The sequence below is a fragment of the Capricornis sumatraensis genome, chromosome 8 (assembly GCF_032405125.1).
Source record: "Capricornis sumatraensis isolate serow.1 chromosome 8, serow.2, whole genome shotgun sequence".
Lineage (NCBI taxonomy): Eukaryota > Metazoa > Chordata > Mammalia > Artiodactyla > Bovidae > Capricornis > Capricornis sumatraensis.
Window position 1 is genome coordinate 4,863,909 of NC_091076.1, and position 24,758 is coordinate 4,888,666.

General features: G+C 51.6%; 1 protein-coding gene across 3 annotated transcripts in view; it reads left to right on the plus strand.

Moving 5' to 3' along the window:
• The first annotated feature begins 12,765 nt into the window (after positions 1-12,765).
• The window catches only part of CPT1A (carnitine palmitoyltransferase 1A), a 59,476-nt gene continuing 47,483 nt past the window's right edge, over positions 12,766-24,758 (plus strand). For all 3 annotated transcript variants that reach the window (XM_068978611.1, XM_068978614.1, XM_068978615.1), the window contains exon 1: positions 12,766-12,876. The gene's annotated coding sequence lies outside the window, so the exon portion shown is untranslated. The remainder of the gene's footprint in view (positions 12,877-24,758) is intronic.

Below are 24,758 nucleotides of genomic sequence, written 5' to 3' on the forward strand. Positions count from 1 at the left end.
CGCAGCTAGAGAGTAGCCCCCACTGGCCACTGCTAGAGAAGAAGACCGCACTGCAACAGAGACCCGGCACAGCCCAAAACAAATAAATAAATATACTAAAAAAAATTTTTTTAAGACACACTGGTGCTTGCTATTGCAGAGTTTGCAAGAGCTCTTGTTATTCTTACTACTCTGGCAGTTAATGCTGCCCAAGAGTCCACATACCTGGTTGCAAAATTAAGAGGCTCAAGGAAACCCAGAATACAAAAATCTAAGATGGATCGGTCTTGACTTGGTCAATGGTAAAGCCTGCGACAACACACAAGCAGGGGTGTTTGAATCAACCATGGTTCAAGTTAAGAGTCTGCAATTGGCAACTGAAGCTGCAATTACCATTCTTTGAGTTGATGATCTTATTAAATTACACCCAGAAAGCAAAGACATAAGCATGGAGGTTCTGAAGATGCTGTTCACTCTGGAGCCCCTGATGACTGATCTCTTTTATTTATAATAATGTTAGATGCAGTTTTCTTTTACCTTGAGTATTACACATTTAAAGTGCAACAGGCTGCCAGGAAAAAAAAAAAAAGACACACTGGTGAAGGTATGAGGATTAATTTTACATCTCAACTTGACTGGGCCACAGGAGGCCCTGGAACTTGGTCAAACGTTATTCTAGATCTGCCTGTGAAGGTGCTTCTTGATGACACTGACCTTTTGAATCAGTAGACTAAGGAAAGCAGACTGCTCACCCTAAATTTGGCTGGGCCTCATCTAACCAGTTGAAGGTTTGAATAGAAAAGGCTGGTCTCCCCCTGAGTGAGAGGCAGCTCTGCCTTGGAAGGTGTTTCATCCTGCCTTCGGACTCAAACTGAAACATTGGCTCTTCCTGGGTCCTGAGGCTGCTGGCCTGCAGATTGGAACTACGCCACCAGCTCACCAACTTGAAGACTGCAAATCATAATTAGGTGAGTCGATTCTTTTTAATTTTATGGACGTACAGTTGATTACAGTGTTGTGTTCATTTCTTCTGAATAGCAACATAGCTCAGGCTCTTTGTCATATTCTTTTTCATTGTGGTTTGTCATGGAATTTTGAATGTAGTTCCCTATGCCATTTAGTATAACCTTGTTTACTCACCCTATATATAATAGCTTGCTTCTGCTAATCCCAAACTCCCATTCCTTCCCTCCCCGACCTCCCACCCCCTTGGCAACCACAAGTCTGTTTTCTCTGTGTGTGAGTCTGTTTTCTAGGTATACACATTTGTCTCATATTTTAGGTTCCACATATAAGTGCGCTCATCTGGCATTTTTCTTTTTCTTTCTGACTTACTAAGTGACAGTCTCTAGGTCCTCCCATGTTGCTGCAAATGGCATTATTTCATTCTTTTGATGGCTGAGTAGTTTTCCCTTGTATATATCTATCATATTTCTATCCTTTCATCTGCCGATGGACATTCAGGTGGTCTCCATGTCTTGCCTACTGTAAATAGTGCTGCTAGGAACACAGGGGTGCGTGCATCTTTTCAAATTATAGTTTTGTCTGGGTATACGCTCAGGAGTGAAATTGCTGGATCATATGCCAACTCTGTTTTTAATTTTTTGAGGAACCTCTATATTGTTTTTCCATAGGGGTGAGCCAGTTCCTTATAATCATTATTTTATATTGCACTATATATAAAATTACATGTGTATTATATATACAGAATCTCCTATACCCATCTGCTTCTCTGGAGAGCCCTGCCTAACACAGCAGGCAGCCAGTAACATACATCAGCACTGTGCACATGCAAGGCCTTGCCCCAGCAATCACAGTTCTGAAATTCACTCCATGGACTGACTTCCGGGTGGAAGAACTGACCTTTGTACAGTTATTCACTGCATTATATGGAAAGACAGGAAACACCCAAATGTCACAGGGCACAAACAGACTGTGGTAAAATAAACCCTATGATAGAACAGTGTGTACCCTGAAATCACACACAAATAAAGTTGAACAGGAAGCTCTGTCCTTCGAGGACAGGAAAATAGTGCCAAGACATATAAGTACATTTTTTTAATCTGTTATAGGCAAACACAGAGCAGGGGGCTATAGCAAGCTTCCTTCTACACCAGTAAGGAGGGAAATATACATACAACTCATTTCTGCTTGTATTTTCATAAGGAAATTCTGAAAGGAAACATAAGAAACCAACGAGTGTGTTCAATGTTTTTCTAGACACTTCTTGTATTGATTTGATATTTGAGCCAAATGAATGACTGGAACATATTCCTTATTTAAAAAACATAAATACCCCCTCCTCACACACCTGCAGTGCCCTTGTAGAAGGTCAGGCCCAGGAGGGTGGTGTCGATTTTGTCCATCCTTATACTTCCTGAATCTAGGAGGGGCCTGGCACGCAGCATGAGCCCAGGAAACACATTTGGGGTGAATGGTTAAAGAGACAAACACAACGGCAAACAACCGAGAATGCTCCAAATAAAGGAAGGTGCCTTCAAACCGTGGAGTGTAATAACACTATAGTTAAGAAAGAGCTGTGTCTGAACCAAGTGACTTCCAAAAACATACTGTTAAGTGGGAGGTGGGGGTATTCCATACAACCCAATCTGACTTATGTAAAAGAGACCTCTAAATAAAAGCATATATATTTAGTGTGATGTACAATGTGAAGCCAGGCTTCAGCAATACATGAACCGTGAACTTCCAGATGTTCAAGCTGGTTTTAGAAAAGGTAGAGGAACCAGAGATCAAACTGCCAACATCCGCTCGATCATCAAAAAAGCAAGACAGTTCCAGAAAAACATCTATTTCTGCTTTATTGACTATGCCAAAGCCTTTGACTGTGTGGATCACAACAAACTGTGGAAAATTCTTCAAGAGATGGGAATACCAGACCATCTGACCTGCCTCTTGAGAAACCTATATGCAGGTCAGGAAGCAACAGTTAGAACTGGACATGGAACAACAGACTGGTTCCAAATAGGAAAAGGAGTACATCAAGGCTGTATATTGTCACCCTGCTTATTTAACTTATATGCAGAGCACATCAAGAGAAACGCTGGGCTGGAGGAAGCACAAGCTGGAATCGAGATTGCCGGGAGAAATACCAATAGCCTCAGATATGCAGATGACACCACCCTTATGGCAGAAAGTGAAGAGGAACTAAAAAGCCTCTTGATGAAAGTGAAAGAGGAGAGTGAAAAAGTTGGCTTAAAGCTCAACATTCAGAAAACGAAGATCATGGCATCTGGTCCCATCACTTCATGGGAAATAGATGGGGAAACAGTGGAAACAGTATCAGATTTTATTTTTGGGGGCTCCAAAATCACCACAGATGGTGATTGCAGCCATGAAATTAAAAGACACTTACTCCTTGGAAGGAAAGTTATGACCAACCTAGATAGCATATTATAAAACAGAGACATTACTTTGCCAACAAAGGTCCGTCTAGTCAAGGCTATGGTTTTTCCAGTGGCCATGTATGGATGTGAGAGTTGGACTGTGAAGAAAGCTGAGTGCTGAAGAATTGATGCTTTTGAACTGTGGTGTTGGAGAAGACACTTGAGAGTCCCTTGGACTGCAAGGAGATCCAACCAGTCCATCTTAAAGGAGATCAGTCCTGGGTGTTCACTGGAAAGACTGATGCTGAAGCTGAAACTCCAATACTTTGGCGTCCTCATGTTAAGAGTTGACTCATTGGAAAAGACCCTGATGCTGGGAGGGATTGGGGGCAGGAGGAGAAGGGGATGACAGAGGATGAGATGGCTGGATGGCATCACTGACTCGATGGACATGAGTTTGGGTAAATTCTGGGAGTTGGTGATGGACAGGGAGGCCTGGCTGCTGCAATTCATGGGGTCGCAAAAAGTCGGACAGGACTGAGCGACTCAACTGAAGTGAACTAGGTACCTTACGACTTCTGTTTTGCAAACACGCCGGAAATGAGAGTGAAATAATACCTAAAGATAGCGCTGACCAAAGTCGGAAAGGAAATGCACCCGCGTGTTATCAGGGCTTGAGATTCCAGGCATTTTAAAGCTTTTGGATTACTGTTAAAGTGTTTCCTGTTGAATACACCTCAACTGCGTCATTTAAAAGCTTAAGAAAGGGGTCCCAGCCCTGGAAGCCACCTCCGCCTTCAGCCCCTGCGGCCACCGGCCACGGCTAGTCGGATCCGCCCGGGCTTGCATAGACGAGGGCACCCCAGCAGGAAGCGCGCGGCGACGAGGAAGCCCCGCGCTCGGAGGGGGCGCAGGGCGGGCGTGCTCCGATCGCCGCCGGTGGGGTCTCCAGCCTGGAGGGCACGCGCGCCGCCCCCCTCCAACCTCCCCTCTGCAGCCTGAAATCGGCCGGGGTGGGGGTGGATTTCGCACCCTCGCGCGGCCCCGCACCCCACCGGCGCCTCCCGAAGTCTGCTCTGACCCGGAGTGCCCGCCGCGAGCGCCGGGAGAGCCCGGTCCCGCCCGCCGGCTGACCTCGGCTGACCCCAGCGGAAGCGCGCAGCAGAGGCCCCTCCCGGACCTACCCTCCAGCTCCTCCTCCTGCGTAACGGGGCGCCCCCGGGACGCAGAAGCAGCCGCCGGTGCGCGCCGAGAGGAGGCGGGGAGGCAGAGTGCAGGAAGCCGGGCTCCACCCCACCCGCCGCCAGCGCCTCCCCTGCCGGCTGGACCCGCCGGGCCTTGACCTTTCCCGGGCCTACGGCTGGTACCCAGGCGGGTACTCTGGGCGGGCAGGAGAGGGGACTGAAGCTTCGGGACCGGCTTCCGAGCTTCCTGCGAGAAACACACCGATTCGAGGGAGCAGGACAGTTGAGCATTTTTTTTTTTCCAACTGAAACTGCGTCCTGCAGCCGCCAGAACCCGCCGGTCGGCCGCTCCCGGCCGCGAGATCTCTCTCCCCAGCCCCGCGGCCCCCCTCTGCTGGGGCTGTCACTTCCTCCTCTGCACCCCACCCACCCCCGAAATCCCCCGGGTCTTCCTTCTCGCGCCAAAGGCAAGAGATCTCCGGGAAAGGATTCGTGTATCAGGCGGCCAGTTAGCGCCCAGCCAGTCTCTTTTCCTGTCTACAAAAGATTTGGCGAGTTGGCTGAGTCCAAGCCCAGGGCCTTCCGAAATGGGACCGACCGCGGTTCCGGACCAGCAGTGAGGCTGGGAGACGCCTCAGATCTCAGAAAAGGCCGGTGTCTGGAGCCGGCCGGGCGGGAGGGGGTAGTTATCAGTCTGTCTGGGGTCATCTGAGGCTGGCTTCTGTGCTATAGTGTCTGAGTTGGACTTTGAAGGTTAAGTGGGAATTTTTCAAGTGAAAATGGAGCTGGCCAGTGGCTAGTATTTCAGGATCGAGGTCAGAGAGGAGGCTACACCCCAACCCCCACCCCCCACCCCCAGCCCCAGACACACACACAGGCGCGTTGGAAGCTGGTGGGTATCCATCAAGCTCATCTGTGAAAGAGCTGAGGGCATCCATCCAGCGTGTGTTAGTCACTCAGTCAGACGCAGCCTTGTTGGACTCTGCCACCCCATGGACTGTAGCCCGCCAGGCTCCTCTGTCCACGGGATTCTCCAGGCAAGGACACTGGAGCGGGTTATCATTCCCTTCTCCAGGGGATCCTCCTGACCCAGGGATCAAACCTGCATCTCCTGCGTTGCAGGCAGATTCTTTACTGTCTGATCCACCAGGGAACTCGTCTTGTCTTAGCAGGATTTTTTAGACGGAGGAGGGCTATGATGACCTCGAAGCCCTCCTCCCTCTAAAGGACTGACCCAGCATGGTGCTCCTTGCTCTCATTTGCAACAAAGGAAAGTTTCCCCGATCTGTGTCTCACTGCTGGGCAGGACCGCAGCTGCTCCAAAACCCATCTTCTCTGGGGAGTCGGGACTGGGTGTGGTTTTCCCCTCTCCCTCCCTGGCACCTAGCCCGTGGCGTGGGACAGCACCCTGGCAGCAGAGACAGCAAGAATAGATGTCCAGAGGCAGGAAGTGGGGTGAAGACTTGAGCGGAAGGAGCACAGGAATCATCAAGGCTTGTCAGCACAGGCTGGGGTGGTCCCCTGGGCGCAGGTCTGGGGAGGCCTTCTGGGCCTGCCCTGGAGACAAGGCGGGTCTCGTGAGTGTCCTGCCTGTGTGGGTGGTCAGCAGCAGAAGAGCCCTGTGGTTGGTTTAGTGCTCTTACCACTGTCTTGAAAGTTTTGATAACTTTGAGTCTGCATTTTCACTTCATGTTGTGCTGGGCAAATTATGTGTGAATAGCTAGATCTGCCTGAGGTCACAGGATGCAGGGAAGGTGTTGAGATCCAGAAGGTGACTTCAGGTGCAGGACAGTTTATAGACGTTCCTGCAGGGGACTTTGAGATGGGATGAGGGCCTGGAAAGGAAGGGCCAAATGGCGGGGCACCAGGAAGCCAAAGCCTGCAGGGTCCTCCATGCATATACCACTCACCCACCCACCCATCCATTCACCACCCGTCCACCCACCAATTCATCGGTTAATCATGCAGCTAGCATTTCTAAGGCTCTGTGATATATTAGGTTCTGGTTATATAGCATTCCCATTCTTTGGAGCTTGTGGTCCATTGAATACCAGTCCCCACCCACCTTGGCCGAGGCAACACACCTTCTCTCCCACTTTCTACTTTGTTTCCTCATTTTCCCTTTCTTTTCACAGGAGACAGACAGTACTTGTTTCTTGCCCGCCTTTCCCACCAGAATGTGGACTCCTAAGGACAGGCCTTGATCTAAAGGCTCTGTCACTGCTGAGTTGCTCGGTACATATTTCCCAAGTGAATGAATGAATGGATGAGTGAATGAATACAGGTAAGACCAGGGCTGTATTCAGATCATTTGAAAGTCCTACTTGGGACTCCCCTGGGGGTCCAGTGCACTTCCCCTGCAGGGGGCGTGAGCTCCATCCCTGGTTGGGAAACTAAGATCTGCATGGTATGGCCAAAAACAAGCAAAAAATGCCCTACTTGCTAAAAGGGTTAGGGTAACCTCTTCACGTGTAATTTAATATTTAAATTAAATATTTTAATATCTTTTAAATTATACCTGAAGAGGTTACCCTAATCATATTACTAACATAGGTGTAAGAAAATCCATCAAGGGTCTCATTTTCCCCTCGAAGGCTATTTGCTGCTTTCTTTAACATGGAAAATGTAACACCCCTCCCCCACTTTTCCTTTCCTTGTGGCCCTGCTTTGCTGGCACCTGAAGCTTGACTTCTCCTGGTGGGTCACTCAGGCCTAGAGAGCAAGGATGTTGAGTCATTTCTCTTGAGTGAGTCCCTCTGTTGGGGATTTGGGAGGGTCAGAATGGAGGTGCCAGTGTGGCAAGCTGGAATCTCGCAGGGGAGCAAGCAGAGGTAGGGCCAAGGCAAGAATCTGGGAACCTCATCTAGGCCGGGGCAGGGGCAGATGGAAGGGAGCCAGGGAAAGCATCTCAGAACAAGTCCCGGGGGTTGGGGGGGACGGGCAGGGGTGACTCACAGGTTACAGAAGGAGCAGTCTCCTGGGGGAGATGGGGCAACAGTGAAATGGAGCAGAGGGTCTCAACAGGGTGGTACCCCGGGAAGGGGCGGTGCACAGGGTCACGGGTGAGCCCTGCGTATCCCTTCATCCGGCTGTTCGTCTGCGTCCTTGATCGTGCCCTTCGCTGAGCTTGTGCATGTGTTTCCTTGAGTTCTGTGATCCATCGAACTCCAGGGGGGCTCTTAGGAACCTCTGATCTGTGGCAGGTGGTCAGAAGCACAGATGATAATCTGGGCTTGCAGCTGACATGAAGGGGAAGAGGGGAGACACTCTCGTGGGTCTGAGCCCTTAACCTGTGAAATCCGATGCTGTCAGTGGATAGAGGGTGTCAGACTTGGAGTTGGTTCCTGGACACCCTGCTGGTGTCCGTGAATCGCTTGTTGGTGCGGGGAAAACCTCCACACACTGAGTGTCCAGATACTCAGAAATGAAGTGTTGGGGAATTTTGGTGGTCCAGTGGTTAGGAATCAGAGCTTCGGCTACAGGGGGCAGGGATTCGATCCCTGGTCAAGGAACTAAGATCCCAAGTGTCATGCAGTGTGGCAAATAAATAAATAAATAAGTTTTAAATCAGAAAATTCTTTCCAAAAGAAAGTGAAATGTTTGCTGTGAGCGGTAAAGAAAACAAACGAGGAGAAATATACAATGGGGAAGAGCTGGGGGTTTCCCTGCACAGGAAGGTAGACAAAAATCTGATTTTCCTAAATAGATTTAAAAAACTGGTTAATGTTCTATGGGGCCACAAAACCACAACTTTGGGGAAAATCCTTTTTTTCAACCGATAGAAATCCTTGCATTTCTTTTTCTTTTTTTAAAAATTTTATTGGCATATAGCTGATTTACAATGTTGCGTTATTTCAGGTGAGCAGCAAAGTGAATCAGTTATACATACACATATATCCACTCTGTTAGATTCTTTCCCCATATAGGCCATTACGGAGCACCGAGTAGAGTTCCGTGTGCTGTAGGTGGGTCCTTATTTGTGATCTGTTTTACCCCTTGCATTTTTGTTGGTCAAAAATCTACCAGTTACATGTAACTTTGTAGCATCTAGGGTTTACTCAAGACACAAATCCCTAGAGAAAGAGCTAATCCCTGGGCGGCCTGTTAGACAGTGAGCCAGTGAAAGGACATTTCAGATATCCTTTTACCTTGTTTCAAAATTGCGGATACATTTTTCTTAATCTATGTGGGTCAGGAGTTGGTACAAGGGCTTAGGAAGCTCCAAGACTGACATTCTTTACCACTCTTTAGGTGTGTGTGCATTTTTCTGGAAAAAAAAAAAAAAGGTTTGCAGCTGTCATCAGCTTTTCAAAGGGTCGGTGAACCCGCCTCCCCCAAGTTTAAAAACTATCCACTCAAAAGCTATTGACCTCCCCAGCTCCTTCTCCAAAGCGGAAGAATTAGCATCTTGACACCGAAGTCTTCCGTCAGTGCTCTCATTTGCATATTCAGGCATCTGCTAGTGTGTGCCGCAGGACAGTCCTTTCTGGTCTTTGAGGTCCCAGTGTCCAGGCAGGCCTGTCAAGATCTCGACATCAAGGATCTCTTTTTAAGTTTTGATTTCTTAAAATTGAGGCTTAACATGCAGGGAGCAAAGATTGTTAAGAGTATAATCTTAAGCATACAGAGCGATGCACTTTCACACGCACGCCCACTCCGGGGGCTTCTTTGTGTATTTCTAGTGATTACCATCACTGCCACCAATAAGCCTCGCTTCTGTTGTTGAAATCATGCGGTATATTTACTTTTGTGTGTCTGTTTGGCTTCCTTTTGCTCAACATAACATCTGTAAGATCTACTCACGTTGCATGTGTCCGTAGTTTACTTTTTTCTGAGTAGTATTACACTGTATGGCGAAACCACGATTTATTTACCCATGCTATTGCTGCTGGGTATCTGGGTTGTTTCTGGATTTTTGTCACCTGAAGCGAATCTTCCATAAACATTCTTGCACGCATCTGTCTTTTCCAGGACGTGGGCTCTCATTTTTGTTGTTGTTGTTGTTGCACATGCAGGAGTAGGATAATGCTCTCACTCTGAGCTTCTTTCACCCACACATGGACTAGCTGCCTTCTTCTTTGCTTGCATCTGGATTACTTCATTTTGTCTTCACCAAACCCCAGTGATGCTGGCCAAGCAAACACTGTCGCTACGCTGACGTGTAACTGTCACTGTTTACTCACTGCCTACAGGGTTCAAAGTTCGAGTTCAGAAGTGCAGAACCCAGAGATTACAAAATTCTTCCATTGGGAAATGGAAACTGAGTTCCCCAAAATCTCACACACTTTTGGATCAGAACCTGCTGGGAGATGCCAGCAAGAAATGTAGCTGGCAAGAGTGAGTGGGACTCAACTGTGTTCTTGGCAGGCCAGGAAGGCCTTAAAAGCTTTGTATTACAATTGTTTCTCTATTTTAGGTTGGACAATGGCGCTGCCGTTATGTTTTTATTTAAAAAGCCTTTATCTTTTAGGGATCTCCCTGACGGTCCAGTGGTTAGGACTCTGCCCTCTCATTGCCGAGGGCTTGGGTCCATCCCTGGTCGCGAACTAAGATACCACAAGCCATGCGCCACCACCAAAAAAATTTAAAAATAAATAATCAAAGAATCTTTGTCTTTTAGTGATTGGTACTCAAGAACTCGTGGACAAGATGAAAAGAGTTCTGGATTTGCTTTAAAGAAATCAGAAGCACAGAGGGACAATGCTTGAGTAGTAATGAAAACATTACATGCATTTTTTTAAAAAAGGGTTCCTTATAGCCACGACAGGCGGCTGCTACAGTGTGTTCCAGTCAAACTGGGAAAGAATTTGGGGAAAACAGAGGAGAAAGATTATTTTCGAAGGCAGACTCTAGCCTATTTTTGGCCCTGAGGAAACTCAGGGTCCAATCAGGCCAGAGCTCCCCAGGGACCTAGATCCTCTGTTCTTTATTAATAGTCACTCCAGGGAGCTGCCGTCCCCAGGGAGCTGCAGTCTGGGGAGCAGAGCTGAGAAGGGAGTAAGGCCTCCGCCCCCTGGCCACAGCTGCTCGTGGGTGTGGGCCCTTTAAGGTCCCCGGAGAGAGTCCAGCCTCTGGGGCACAGGTGAGCGGGGAGGCCACCGAGGTCCCTGCCCCTATCCCTCCCGGCAGCAGGTAACACCAAGGCGGCTCGCAGGGAGGGCTGCATGATCAAGGCGGTGGAGCCCTGGAAACGGATACGATGCCCCCCACCCCCCCCCCCGCGCACCCCCCATGCCCCGAGGGGTGCGGGAGGGAGGAAGGAATGAGGGAGAAAGTGACCTTCGGCCGGGACCTGCAGTCCAACTTGCGAGGCACAAGCCTGGAAAGCCCACAAGCAGGTAGATGCAGGCGGGGCGGGGGGCGGGGGGACAACACTGGAGCGACCAGGGCAGGTGTGGTGCAGCCCAGCCTCGCCGATTGCACTCTGGTCCAGCCCACCTGCCCTCTTGGGCCATGAGATCTTCCAGCCTTCTCGGTCTGGGATCGCTCACCAGCCAGACAGGAGCCAGCAGGGGAATGAAATCTTCAACTTCTAACTTCAAAGAAATGCAAATTAAACTAAGGAGAGATACCCTAGCTCCACGCTCTTTAGGACTGAGGGTCAGCAGTGGTGAGCTCCTGGAGATGAGGCTGCCCTCCCAGGCACCCATGGGAGTGGACACTTTCCAAGAGAGCAGCTCAGCTCTGCAAGTGGCACCAAGATGTCACCAAGATGTCTCACGTGCCTGTCCTTTGACCTTGTTGATTCACGTCTAGTGATCTACAGGGAGATACAGTCTTTCAAAGATGCACACTGACTGCCCAAGCAGGTTCATTTATGCCTGTGAAAGCGACAAGGGGGAGCCCAAGTGTCCATGTTAGTCACTCAGTCGTGTCTGACTCTTTGCGACCCCATGGACTGTAGCCCACCAGGTTCCTCTGTCCATGGGATTCTCCCGGAAAGGATACTGGAATGGGTTGCCATTCCTTTCTCCAAGAGATCTTCCCGACCCAGGGATCGAACCTGGGTGTCCAACGTTGCAGGCAGATTCTTTACAGTCTGAGCCACTAGAGAAGCGCTAAGTGTCCTTGGGGTGCGTTAGATACAGTGAAAGCCTTGGTTATCTCGGTGACCCGTCCACAACCTAAGCCAAGTGAAAACAAAGGTATCCTGCGACTTCATTCAAAGCAGCCTGGAGAGTGTGCGCCCACAGTGCGCAGTAGTCGCGGCGGCGATGGGGGCGGGAACTAGAGAGGACTTTCATTTTCTCTTCTAAATCCATCTGCGGTGCCGACCAAATACTGCAAACCGAAAGACAGAGGCCAGCAAGGGTTTTTCACCGCCCAAAGGAGTGGGTGGCCTTTAGGAAAGCCCGGTCTTTGGTCATTAAACGGGTTCTTTGACGGAGCACCTGCTGCATGCGGGATCACGAGCTGGGCCCTGCGGAGCAGTTCCGGCAAAGTCAGGGAAGGGGCGACTGAGCCCGCGAGAAGCGCGGACCCCACGGTGTAGCCGCCCAGTGGCCGCTGCCCTCGGCCTAGATTTAGACCCTGAGACCGGCCAGTGGGAGCCCAGGACCCATACAAAGTAGACGGGTCACTTCGTCTCCACCTCCAGCCAGTTCTTTCCTGGTACCTACTATACTTTCGGCATCTGAATAGTTTCCTAAATCTTACCAAAGCCTCGCAGGGGAGGAATTTTCCGTTATATGAAGAAGAGGCTCAGAAAGCTCACTGGAATTAGCATTAAGGTTTCAGTGCCAGGAGTCACGCGGTCCAAAGATCCTCTCAGCTCTCACTCCTGGTATAGTGTCCAATTCGAGGTGTGGGCTCTAGAATCAGAAAGTCGGATCCATCTTCTTAGTGTGATCTTAGTGGGCAGGTTAGTGATCCCTTCTCCAGCCCGGGCTAGGATCAGCTATTTATAGGAGTGCCCTGAGGATTATACGGGGCAATGCCTATAAAGGTCGAGCACGAGCTAGGCACTGTGCTGAGCGCGTTTATGGACATAGCCCTAATGAGCTGGCCCATTTTTCAGATGAATAAACTGAGGTTCACAGGGCGAGAAATCTCCCCCCTAAGCCCCAGGCTTGCCGAAGCGGAGGTGGCGTGACACTCTCCCCGCCAGCCTCAGTTTCCTCGCGGGTCCAGCTGCCCAGGGCGCCCCGCCCCTGCGGATGCCCCGCCCCGTCCAGGCCCCGCCCCCGGCCCACCGGGTGCCGAGAGTCGCCGCCCGCGCGGCCGCAGCCCCGCGCGCCTCAACCAATCGGCCTCGGCCGGCGCCGGGTGCATTCAGCCTCGCCCGCGGTCCTCCCGCCCCCGGCTCCCGCTCGCCGCTCGCTCACTCGGCCGCCGCTGTCGCTGCCGCTGCACCTCTGTCCCGAGATTCGGTAAGGCCGGGCTGAGTCCGCGCGCCGCGGGGAGGGCGGGCGGGCGCCGAGCACTGGCTGCGGCGGGGCCCGGGGCCGGGGGCGGACGGGGACGGCAGGGGTCCCGATCGAGGCGGGGCGAGGGGAGGCACTTCTTGGCTGGGGCCACCGAGGGACGCGGGGTTCGTGGAGAGCTCGAAACTGGAGCGAGGAGGGACTCCACATCCCCCGCAGCGGACCGGGTCTGGGGGGTCTGCGCCAGGGTCGCGGTGCAGGAGAGCAGTCCGATGCGGCTGCAGGTTAGGGATGCTCAGCGCTTCGAACTTAGCAGGACTCCTCCGGTCGGGGGCCCTTAAGGCCGGCTCCCTTTCCCTTCCTATCTCACCCTCACTTTCAAGGAGTGGGTAGTTTGGGTCTGGGGGTCAGTCCGAGGGTCGATCGGCCTGGGGACAGGTACCGTGCGGGAGCTGGCGGGGTGCTTGACTCTCGGACTTGGCACGATGCCCCCGGCCGGGGGCCACCGGGACCGCCGGCTCCCTCTCCCTTCCTTGTACCCCACTGCCCTCGCCGAAGTGGTTTGGGTCTGGATCCGCAGTAGGGCGGCGGGAGTGATGCTCAGCCCTCCAGACCTAGCAGGGGGCTTGAGCAGGGCGCTGCGGATCCTTTCTCGACCTCGCCCCATTCCTCCCCCTCCTGGGGTGGATTGGGTCTGGGGTGCAGTCGCCAGATCGCGGGCCGGTCCCAAGCGGGAGCCAGAGGGACGCTAGGGATTCAGAAGGACGCCGCCGACCCCCTTCCAGGCGTCCGCCCCCGCAGTGCAGCCGTGGGGACACGCCCTTGGCGCTGGGACTCAGGCGCAGTCCGAGCGCCCTAGGTGCATTCGAAACGGGGCGCCGGGCCTGAGTCCCCGCTCGCGAGTGTCCTCCATCCCCGCGTGCGGCGCGCAGTCTAGGGCAGGTGGGCGCGGAGGCTGCCCAAGGTCGTGCCGGGGCAGGGAACTGACTTGCGGAGGGTGGGAGGGTTGGGGGCCTCACGTGACCAGGCCCAGGCGAACTTGGCCTGCGAGCCCGGACGGCGTGGTCAGGGCGGTGGAGCATCCCGAGCTCCGTCAGTCCCTAACCCCAACTAACTAGTCGAGCCGACAGCCAGTCCCTTTCGTTTTGTTTGGAAAGACCGTGGGTCAGCGCATTTATATTGTAAATCGGCGATTGACTTTCATTAAAGCCAAAGAGAAGGATGATCGTACTCTTCACGCCAAGAGTTAAAAATCTCGAGTCATCGGGTTGAATACAGAGCAAACTTAATATTCCCAACTGGGAACTACTCTCGGTTCCTCTGCGCTCCATGTGATATTAAAATAACGAAGGGCAGATTTTAGTAGGAAACTGATAACTTTGTAAGCTACCTAATAAAATGAAATTCAGCTTAACCTCCTGAAACGTGTATTTTGTTACACCTTTTGTTGTTGTTATACCATTTTCTCACACAGGCGTCCGGTTTCTGGTCATTCCAGATATTCAAGCATGTTTACTTCCTTCTAAGAAAGAAACAAAGGCTAGTTGCTCAGTCGTGTCCGACTCTTTGCGACCCTATGTACTGTAGCCCACCAGTCTCCTCTGTCCATGGGACTCTCCAGACCAGGATACTGGAGTGGGTTACCATTTCCAAAACCCCAAGCCAAATGAATAAAAAATGGTCGTGCACACTGGTCTTTTTTTTTTTTTTAATGCCAGCAAGCATCAGCCCCCCCCCCCCCGCAACCTTTCCAAATTATTTAAGGTGATACTGTTTATCGTGGAGGCAGGGGAGTGTTTAGTTATGATAGGAACTGGAGGCTGTATTCTTGCCGAGTTCGGGGTGGTTCTGCCTCTGCGGGCTCCAGGGCTCCTTTTCGTATGTAAATGACTGGTTTCCCTCCTAAGACGGGTGGCGAGATCTGATCTTGAATGCTGAACTCCATCTGAACAGCTGTGAGAATCGGAAAAAGGGCCACCTTGAGCCGTGCACATACTCTGTATCAGACTGGCAGAAATTGGGCGTCAGGCACCGGCCCAAATAACCTTTTGAGTTTGTACTGAAAACAAGAGGTGAAGGGAATGCACCTGGCGTCGTTGCCGCCCTTAGTCCCGGGCCCGTGGGCACCGAGCGGTCAAGCCTGGATGTCTGGGGAGTCCTGGGGCGAGGGCGCGGACTTACGCAACCCTGGCCCCGCGCGCGGGTTCATGGAAGCACCGTTAATTGTTCTCGGGCTTCGCGGTGAGCCCCTTCCGGAGGCGCAGCGCGCTCGCGGGGCGCGGCGCCGCCCTTCTGACGTGGGTTGTCTTCGGGGACACCAGGCTCTTCGCTGTCCCCAAGGTTGACCATCCAGGCCTTCCCGCCCAAAGGCGCTTTTTGTCGCCTGCTGCCTCCGGGGTGACAGCGCTGGCGACAGCTCGCTCCGGAAGGTCTCTCTGGGCCGGGCTGGTGGAACAGGATCTGCGCGCCCGGGACGCGCCAGGCCGGGGGCGGGGCTCGCCGTAACCTTTCCCCTACTTTTCTCAGCCGTCACGTGACGCCTGCGGGAGGGGCGGGGCGCGCCGACCGCAGTTGCAGGCGGCGGCGGCGGCGAGGAAGCCTTCCGAGCGAGCAATTAAAGTCGCAGCCTGGAGGCTGAAGGCGGTGGGAAGGTGGGAGGCGGAAACGCGCTCCCGCTCCGGGCCCCGGGCTGCTTGTGCACTTTGATCGGATGCATTTTTTCCTTTGTTGGAAAAAAGTGTTTAGTCACTCTGCATGGTTGATGTTGGCAGACCCGACCGAGTGCAGCTGCCGCTGGAAGCCTGCACTTTGAATTCCGGAAAAAATTGCTGCTTTTAAGAATAAAATTGTTCCAACTGGTCTGTTTCAAGTGTGTTTCGGAGATTCTCTGTCTCCCAGCTTGAACGAGGCCTCTTCCCGAGCCCCTCTTTTGAGCTTTTCCTACGAGGACTTTTCTGTTTAAAAATAATAGGTAATACAAGCCCCGGATGCAAAACGAAGTGGGTACCAATGGGATTTCAGCACAGAACGGGCTGCCTCTCTCGTGCCCCTCCCAAGAAGCCACCCCTATTGTTTCTTTGACAACTGCAGAGAGTCTAGGCTGTACAGGGCATTTAAAAGAAAATCTGCTAGTTAACACAAATAAGGAATATTTTCTGCTTGTTGATTTCTGATTATTTTGCTGCCTTTTGTGAATTTCACCTTTTGCCCCAAGCAAATATTAGGTGGACACTGCGTTCCCAGCAGGCCCTGGACTGAGGCCGACTTGAAATCCTTAGGTAAGGTGACTGGAATGCCCTTTACTTTTTTTTTTTTGCATGTGAGTTGTTTTTATGTCCAACAATGTTTCGGGAAGTTAATAATTGAAAGTAGTTGCGGTACAGTAGGGCAATGGCCCCATGGAGGGTTGGGAAGCAGGGCAGCCAGGCTCAACTTCTGAGGGCTTATCAGCTGATTGTTGGACACCAAGTTCTCTAGGTAGAAAGGAAAGGAAAGTAATTGCTCCTACTCTGGAGGTGGTGGTTCACTCCCATGTCCCAGGAGGTCAGGATCCTCCTGGATTCTGCCCAACTGGCCCCTAAGCTGCACCTGCTGCTTCTGCTTCCTGAATGGCTCTTGAACTTGCCTTCGTCCCCATTCCCATGAGCCAGAGCAGGCATTCAGGTATTTGTTATATAAGCAAGGGAGAGTTTGAGTCCCTTTCTTCCCTGGATTGTTGTGCGGTCTTCTTTTCTTTTAACACTCATTTGGCTGCACCTGGTCTTAGCTGTGGCACGTGGGAGCTTCGATTTCCATTGCATAATGCAGGATCTTTCGTTGCAGCCTGTGAGCTCTTAGTTGCATCATGTGGGATCTAGTTCCTTGATCAGGGATCGAACCTGAGCCCCCCTGCATTTGAAGCACTCAAAGTGTTAGCCACTGGACCACCAAGGAAGTCCCTCCCCTGGATTACTGTACCCTCCTAAGATGGTGAGGGACCTTTGGGACAGTTGTGTCTCTCTTGGGAAGCCTTGCTTCACCTTGTTATTACCGGGGTCAGGGACTCCTGCCAGCTCTGTCCTTCCCCACATCAAGGGGTCAGGATCCCCCTCTCCCACCAGCACACTGGCTTCCTCTGGGGTCCCAAGCCCTGACCCCCAGCACACACATAGCATTCAGCAGGATATGTTAGGTTGTGTTCCAACATCCTGATGGGGAGGGGAGTAAGCTTCTTAACGACAGGCAGTGACTTTCTAAGAAGTCACTCCCTCCCACACAATTAAACAAGTAGTACATGTTTGTACTGAAAGCAAACACAAAATAACCTTGCCTTTAAAAAAATTGTTTTATACGGTAACTTGGACTTTGTTTTTTCTGAAATACTTCATTTGTAAGATTATATCTGTATCACTGATTTTTCCCCAAGTGTCAGCTCATCTGTGCCCTTTTTAAAAGATTTCAGTTTGGTTCAGTCACTCAGTTGTGCCCAACTCTGCGACCCCATGGACTGCAGCACGCCAGGCTTCCCTGTCCATCACCAACTCTTGGAGCTTACTCAGACTCATATCCATTGAGTCGGTGATGTTTAGAATTTTGGTTTCTTTCAACTTTCGCCAGCATACATTGTTGTGCAGAGTGAAGTATAGCAGTGATGCTGTTAAATGTCAAAGACGTTTAGTGACAGTATCAAGTACAGTGGCAAGAGGCGGGATGGGACGCACATGGCGACCCACATTCTTGGAGTGCTGCTGCTGGCCTGTGGCTGCAGGTGGAAGGTACAGAGTGTGTTCCTGCACCGGAGGCCTGATGTGAGTTATGGGCAATGTGCATACTTTATTTGCCAGGAAACAGATCTTATGAATGGCAATGACATTTGCTCTAGGCCACACAGACGTACACACAGACACACACACATCTGAGTACGTGGCAGAGCTGGAATCTGAACCTGCATCTGTGTTTGCCGAAGCTTGTGCCCCTTCCTCTAACAGGCTGCTTCCCAGACCACTGTGCAGGTCACGGGCCTGGGTGTTGGGTGCTCCCCCTCCCCTAGGCCCACTGGACATGACATCGGACCAGCTGTGTGTGTTTCTGGGTTTCTGTTTTCTCCTCTCTAAGCCGGTGCCTCTGACACCTGTCATCCTGTCTCACAGGGATTTTATGAGGATCCCTAAGGGGCCAGATGTGAGAGTAGTTTCCCCGGTGTGAATCCCTTGGCTGTAGGCAGGTTTTATGGGTACAGCTGCTTTCTGCAGTCCCCAGATTGGAACATGTGGTTTGACCAGTTCAATTGCACTTTTGGGTGCAAAGGAGAAGCACATGGGTGGCAGATACAGGGCGCCCCTCCCCCTGCCAAGGCTTTGGAGGGAACCACTCCATGGTGGGGAGGAGAGGCTCTATGAGCTCTCTTGGGTGGGTGCGTGCCCCACCCAGCTCTCATCACTCAGGCCCTTGTGCTGATGTTGGCCAGTCTGGAGGGGTTCCTTCTGGGTGGGCATCCAGAGAAAAACACCTGAATAGGTAGCGCAGTTAATTGGAGCCTGCCAAATTCTGTATTTTCTTTTTTTCTGTTTTGTTGGCCACGCCTCATGACTTGTCATCGTTCAGTCACTCAGTCGCGTCTGACTCTTTGTGACCCCCATGGACTGCAGCACGCCAGGCTTCCCTGTCCTTCTCTGTCTCCCTGAGTTTGGTCAGACTCATGTCCATTGAGTCCGTGATGCCATCCAACCATCTCATCCTCTGTCGTCCCTTTCTCTTCCTGCTCTCAATCTTTCCCAGCATCAGGGTCTTTTCCAGTGAGTCAGCTTGTTGAATCAGGTAGCCAAAGGATTGGAGTTTCAGTTTCAGCATCAGTCCTTCCAATGAAGGACTTCTAGTATATTATTCCAGTGCCTGCATGCATGCTAAGTCACTTCAGTTGTGCCTGACTCTGTGCGACCCTATGGACTGTAGCCCGCCGGGCTCCTCTGTCCATGGGGATTCTCCAAGCAAGAATACTGGAGTGGGTTACGATTTTCTACTCCAGGGGATCTTCCCGACCCGGGGATCGAACCTGAGTTTCTCTTGTCTCCTCCATTCACAGGCGTGTTCTTTACCACTAGTGCCACCTAACCGTTCTCAGGCCAGGGATCCAACCTGTGCCCCCTGCAGCGGAAGCACAGAGTCTTAACCCCTGGGCCACCAGGGAGTCCCCAAGACATTCTGTATTTTCCTTATGAAGATACGGCCCTCGATGACCTTTCCTCAATTCTTTTTCTGGCGAAGATTTATCTGGGTAATCATCGCTTGTGGATACGGCACAGTATAACACTTACATTTGAATTTGCTTTAATTCTATAGCAGCTCTGTAGGCAAAATCTGTTGTTTCTCAAAAGTCATAGAAAAGAGGATAATGATGCCGAATTCCCCTGTAACCTGCCTTGACTCAGCATCTTTACCCTGTAAATGTGAATGGTTTATGATGATATACTTCACTGTGAGAAATGAACCATGTGGCCAGTTTAAATAAAGCGGTTATTAAATAATGCGGTCATTAGGTGCTCAGTCATGAATTCAAGATGTAGCCCTTCATGAGTGAAAATGCCTGTCCCTTTCCTGTGCACAGAGCCCTCCGCAGAATTTACAGGGGGGCTCTGCGTTCTCAGTCCCACATTCTTTTGTTAAATAATTTTATTTATTCATTTATGGCCGTGCTGTGTCTTCGTCGCTGGCTGGGCTTTCCTCTAACTGTGGTTAGCAGCGGCGACTCTCTAGCTGTTGGCGTGCAGGCTTCTTGTTGCGGTGGCATCCCTTGTTGCAGAGCACGGGCTTAATTGCTCCACGGCTTGTGGGATCTTCCCGGATCAGGGCTCGAACCCTTGTCTCCTGCACTGGCAGGTGGATTCTTTACCTCTGAGCCATCTGAGAATCCCCGCTGAGTCCCATTCTTACCTCCATCAGATTAGGGAAAGAGTAATTTGTTTGTGTACACACTTACTGAAAAAACACAAGAGCACAATTACAGAGAATCACGTGTGCAAGGGAATAAGGACGTGGCTCGTGAGTGCACAGGGATGGGATACCTACACTCAAGTAGAGAGGAGCCCTTTCATTTTGTCTTTCCATTACTGCTAATTTTTGCCCGCACCTAAACTCTCACTCTTATCATCAGCCAAGTGGCTGAATATTAAATACTAGAGAGTAAGCAGGAACAGAAGAAGAGTCGTGAACCCCCTAGGCTGGAGAAACCTTCCTGAACCTTCCTGGTGCTTTCCTTGAAGTGCTCTGGGTAGCAGTGCTGAGGTCAGCCTGGAGACCGCCTTGGCCATCAAGCACAGCAGGAACGCGGTTTCCCCAAGTTGGAGCCAGTCCTGGAGGGCAGAACCAGCTTTGTGTAGCCAAGCAGAACGCTCCCAGGCACTGGTTACCAGGCAGTAGAAGAATATGTTGCTGATGATAAAATAATTGCTCTGCTTTCAGCTAAAGATGACGCTACACATCCTCCGCCCGCAGTAGCTTCTCTCTAGAGTGTTTCCAGGGACTTCCCTGGTGGTCCAGGGGTGGAGAATCTGCCTTCCAGTGCGGGAGACACAGGTTTGACTCCTCACTGGGGAACTTAGAGCCCACATATCAAAACTAAGGCCCAAGCCAGCCATAAATGTTTAGTCGCAAAGTCGTGTCTGACGCTTTGCAACCCCACGGACTGTAGCACCTCAGACTTGTCTGTCCATGAAGTTTCCCAGGCAGGATTGTTGGAGTGGGTTGCCATTTCCTGTTCCAGGGTATCTTCCCAACCCAGGGATCGAACCCACATCTCCTGCACTGGCAGGCGAATTCTTTACCACTGAGCCACCAGGGAAGCCAGGGATGAATAAATTTTATTTTTATTTTTTTTAAAAAAGGGGGTGGGATGTCCTCCAGCCTCCCCGGGTGTGGGATGCTGGCTGTGCGCCTGGAGACCCTGCCTGGTATTCGTGCTGCGCTCAGCTATCGCTTCCTGGGGGTGACCTCTTCTCAGAGGATTTCCAGCTCAGCTGGTTGCTGCTAGATGAGATGGGTTTTAACAGAAGGCAGGGCCTGCCTCTTTGGGCTTGTGAATTGTGCAATTTTAGCGGGAGACTGGAGCATGGGAAGAATTTGAGAGTTGGCACCCGCCGCATTTGCAGTTACTGTCCTCTGACTGCTGGTTGCAGCCACCTCATTTTGCTTACGATAGAGTGACCTAATTTTTCTGTGTCGTAACTTTAGGAATCTTAAGTGAACTTTGTACGGAGTGCTTACCACTTAACTTGGAGTTGGACCTGGGCCTGATTTGCCACTTTGCTGTTTGCTAGCTGTGACCTTGGGCAAATTTCTTGACCTCCAAGCCTTGGTCTTAGTAAATGAGATGGCATCAGTAAATCCTAGGATTCTGGTGGGCATTAAATGGGTTACTGCAGGTAAAATATGCATCGCATTGTCTGGCATCTGCCAAACACTTTGGTAGAAAGGATGTTTTGTATCTTCATTGTTAATAGCAAAAAATTAGTCTAAATGCCCTATTTATCTCTCTCTACCTGGTGAGCTACCTCTCTCCTTCTCTGTTGATTTCAAGACTATTATTGAAAGACTTCTTTGTTGTTCAGTTGCTAAGTCCTGTCCAGCTTTTTGCAACCCCATGGATTGCAGCACACCCGTCTTCCCTGACCTTCTCTATCTCCTGGAGCTTGCTCAAACTCATGTCCATTGAATCGGTGATGCCATCTAACCATCTCATCCTCTGTCACCCCGTTCTCCTCCTGCCCTCAATCTTTTCCAGCATCTGGGTCTTTTCCAGTGAGTCAGCTCTTTGCATCAGGTGGCCAAAGGACTGGCGCTTCAGCATCTGTTAATTTCAAGACCGTATTGAAAAACTTCTGACAACATGTAATTTATTGTGTATTTCCATTGCTATAAAGTTTTCTTGGAAGTCTGCTGTCACTTGGCAAGGTTTTATTGTTTGCTTTTCACGTTCATGCACTGGAGAAGGAAATGGCAACCCACTCCAGTGTTCTTGCCTGGAGAATCCCAGGGACGGGGCAGCCTGGGGGCCTGCCGTCTGTGGGGTCGCACAGAGTCGGACACGACTGAAGCGACTTAGCAGCAGCAACAGCAGCAGCATAGAGGTGATTTCACACCTCAGTTTTCCCCCAGGCCTTTTTGAAGTCTTGACCTGAACTTTGCATTGGATGACCTTTCACCTCCTTTCCTGTTGCCTGTTGCAGAACCACAGTGGTGGTTGCGGGGCGGGGGAGCGACGGGCAGAACAGGGAACTGCTCTGAAGGAAGCCAGATACCCTTGAGGGAAACAGAAAGTCTTATGAATGACTTCTTGATTACAAGACCAGTGTTAGGATTTGCAGGCCACTGGTTTCCGAGGTGAAAGGCTTTTGTTTGAAGGAGTGGCTGTGGAGAAAGAGGCAAAGTGAACACGTTTGAAAAACAAAGTACAGACCAATTCGTTGGCTAAGAATCTTGGGGCTAGCTTTGGGCAACAGTTCAAATGAAGGTAATTTTACCAAAATTGAATGAGACATGCAGTATTTGCCCCCAGATTGGAGAACTGTCTGTGGACTTGTGGTTTGTTCAGAGAGTTCAACAAGGATTTGTGTCCTGGGGAGCTTTACAGCTTATAACGAGAGATTAAATGAATAATTGACAAGTGAAAGTCATTTTCGCAGCAAGTACAGCTAAAACTGCTGGATATAACGGATGGAATTTCCTGTGCTTCCAGAATGTGGATTCCAAGGCAGGCACCTGGGAGAGGGAGCTGTGAGCCAGGTGTGAAGCAGGGAAAGAGAAATTAAAAAAACAAAACAAAACAACGGGCAAAGGCAGCCCAGCTGTGAATCAAGAGTTCCCTGGCTACAGAGCAGGACCTGTGGGTGGGCCTGGCCAAAGAGGAGGGTGACAGGGGCCTGAGCTTGGGAGGGAATTTAAGACCAGAGGTGTGAACCTTTTTAATGGCAGTAAATAGGTCGTTATGTTCAATCGGGGCTTCTTATTCTGGATCTTGGTGTTTTCCTGGAGCAGATTAGCGTAAGGTGCTTAAGTGCCCTGGAACAGACCTTCGTGACAGTCTCTCTCTTCTAGTGGGCCTCCTGGTTTCCAAGGTGGCACCATCCCAGAATTCCCACGTTCAGCCAAGATGGGCGGGGCTGGCAGCAGCACCCAGGTGTGTCCTAAGTGGGGACGATCACCGTCAGGTGAGGCTCCAGGTGGGCGCTCTCACATGATGCACCTGGAAGCGATTTCTGTCCTGCCAGGGAGAATAAGCGGGTATGTAGCCCCACTGCAGGGGCTTCCCAGGAGGCCCTAGTGGTAAAGAATCCACGTGCAATGCAGGAGACCTGGGTTCTATCCCTGGGTCAGGAAGATCCCCTGGAGGAGGGCATGGCAACCCACTCCAGTATTCTTGCCTGGAGAATGCCATGGACAGAGGAGCCTGGCAGGCTACAGCCCATAGGGTAGCAAAAGTGTCGGACACGACTGAAGTGACTTGGCACACGTTCATGGACAGTCCCGCTGCAGACGCGCACACACAGAGCGGGCTTTGTTTTCAGTGTGTCGGATCAATCACTGGATGTCTCCCTGCAGCTGAGGGCTTGCTGCCATCAGCAGCCACTTCCGGCTTACCCCTGAGCTGTCTGGGCACACATGGCAAAAGGTGACCTCGCATCAAGAATAGTCCCCAAGGGGCTTCTCCCATCACCCAGCCAGACCTTGGGAGGAGCAGCCAGCCTGCTCCTAGGAGGTGCTCCCGCTGCCCCCTCCAGCTCAGGGTTCTTGTCAGAGTGCCTCCAGTCTCTGCCCAGTGATGGTTTGCAGGAACAAGGGAATGACAGAAAGGGAGCCCGTTCACATGTCTTCTCCTATCCTCCAGCCTCCCGAGACCCCGGGGCACAGGTGCACGTTCTGTGGGTGGGTCCCAGCGGTCATGCCTAGTATACCTTCTCCCCAGGGAAGACACCTCGCTCCACCCAGGGGTGGGGGTGGGAGTGATCCTGGGGGGGAGGGGCACTGTACCACCCCCACATCAGCAGGTGGGGGATGGAATGAGGACCACCCCCAACCCATTCATGCCCGGGCATGACAGGCAGTGGAGGTGTTTGAAGGAGTGATGGCAGGGAGGGTGTGGGAAGGATGCAAGATGGGTTTCCAGTTGACTTGTTCTGGCATCAGTGGGGCTTCAAGCGAATCGTCCACACCGATACAAGTCCAGGCCCCAAGCAGGGCCCTGTGGGTGGCTGACTCCTGGTGCAAGGGGGCTGGAAGAGGACCCCCAGGGGATGAACTGGTAAGACAGTCTGCATGCCCAGTGACCTCACCCAGGAGGGAGAGGAAGCTGGAGGTTGGGCTGGCACATGGCATAGGCTGCACACTGTGTGCGCCTGCTCGCCTGACCTTGGGGCCCTGGAGTGCCTTTTGACTTCACACTGGAAGGTTGAAGGGATCCAGAGAAGAAGCTGTGCAGCTAAGTGGCCCTGATCCAGACACAGGCCTGGCCTGCCAGCTGGCCCCAGGGCCCTTCCTCTCGCGGCGTGTTGGGGTTCCAGACAGCAGGGCCGTGCCAGCCAGGTCGGGGGTGCCTCAGGGATCCAGGGAGGCGGACCAGGAAGGGAGGGCTGGGGGCACGGCAGTCTCTGATCAGCTTTCCTTCCAGGAAGAGCGTGTGTAGCGGTGATTCCTTGCTCTAGCGTGTTGGCAGTCTCTCCTGATTCAAGATAGAAAACATCCTGCTGTATTTATATAGTAAAGTTGCTGGTTCAGTTCAGTCCAGTCGCTCAGTCGCCTCTGACTCTTTGCAGCACCATGGACTGCAGCACGCCACGCTTCCCTGTCCATCACCAACTCCTGGAGCTTGCTCAGACTCATGTCCATAGAGTCGGGGATGCCGTCCAACCATCTCATCC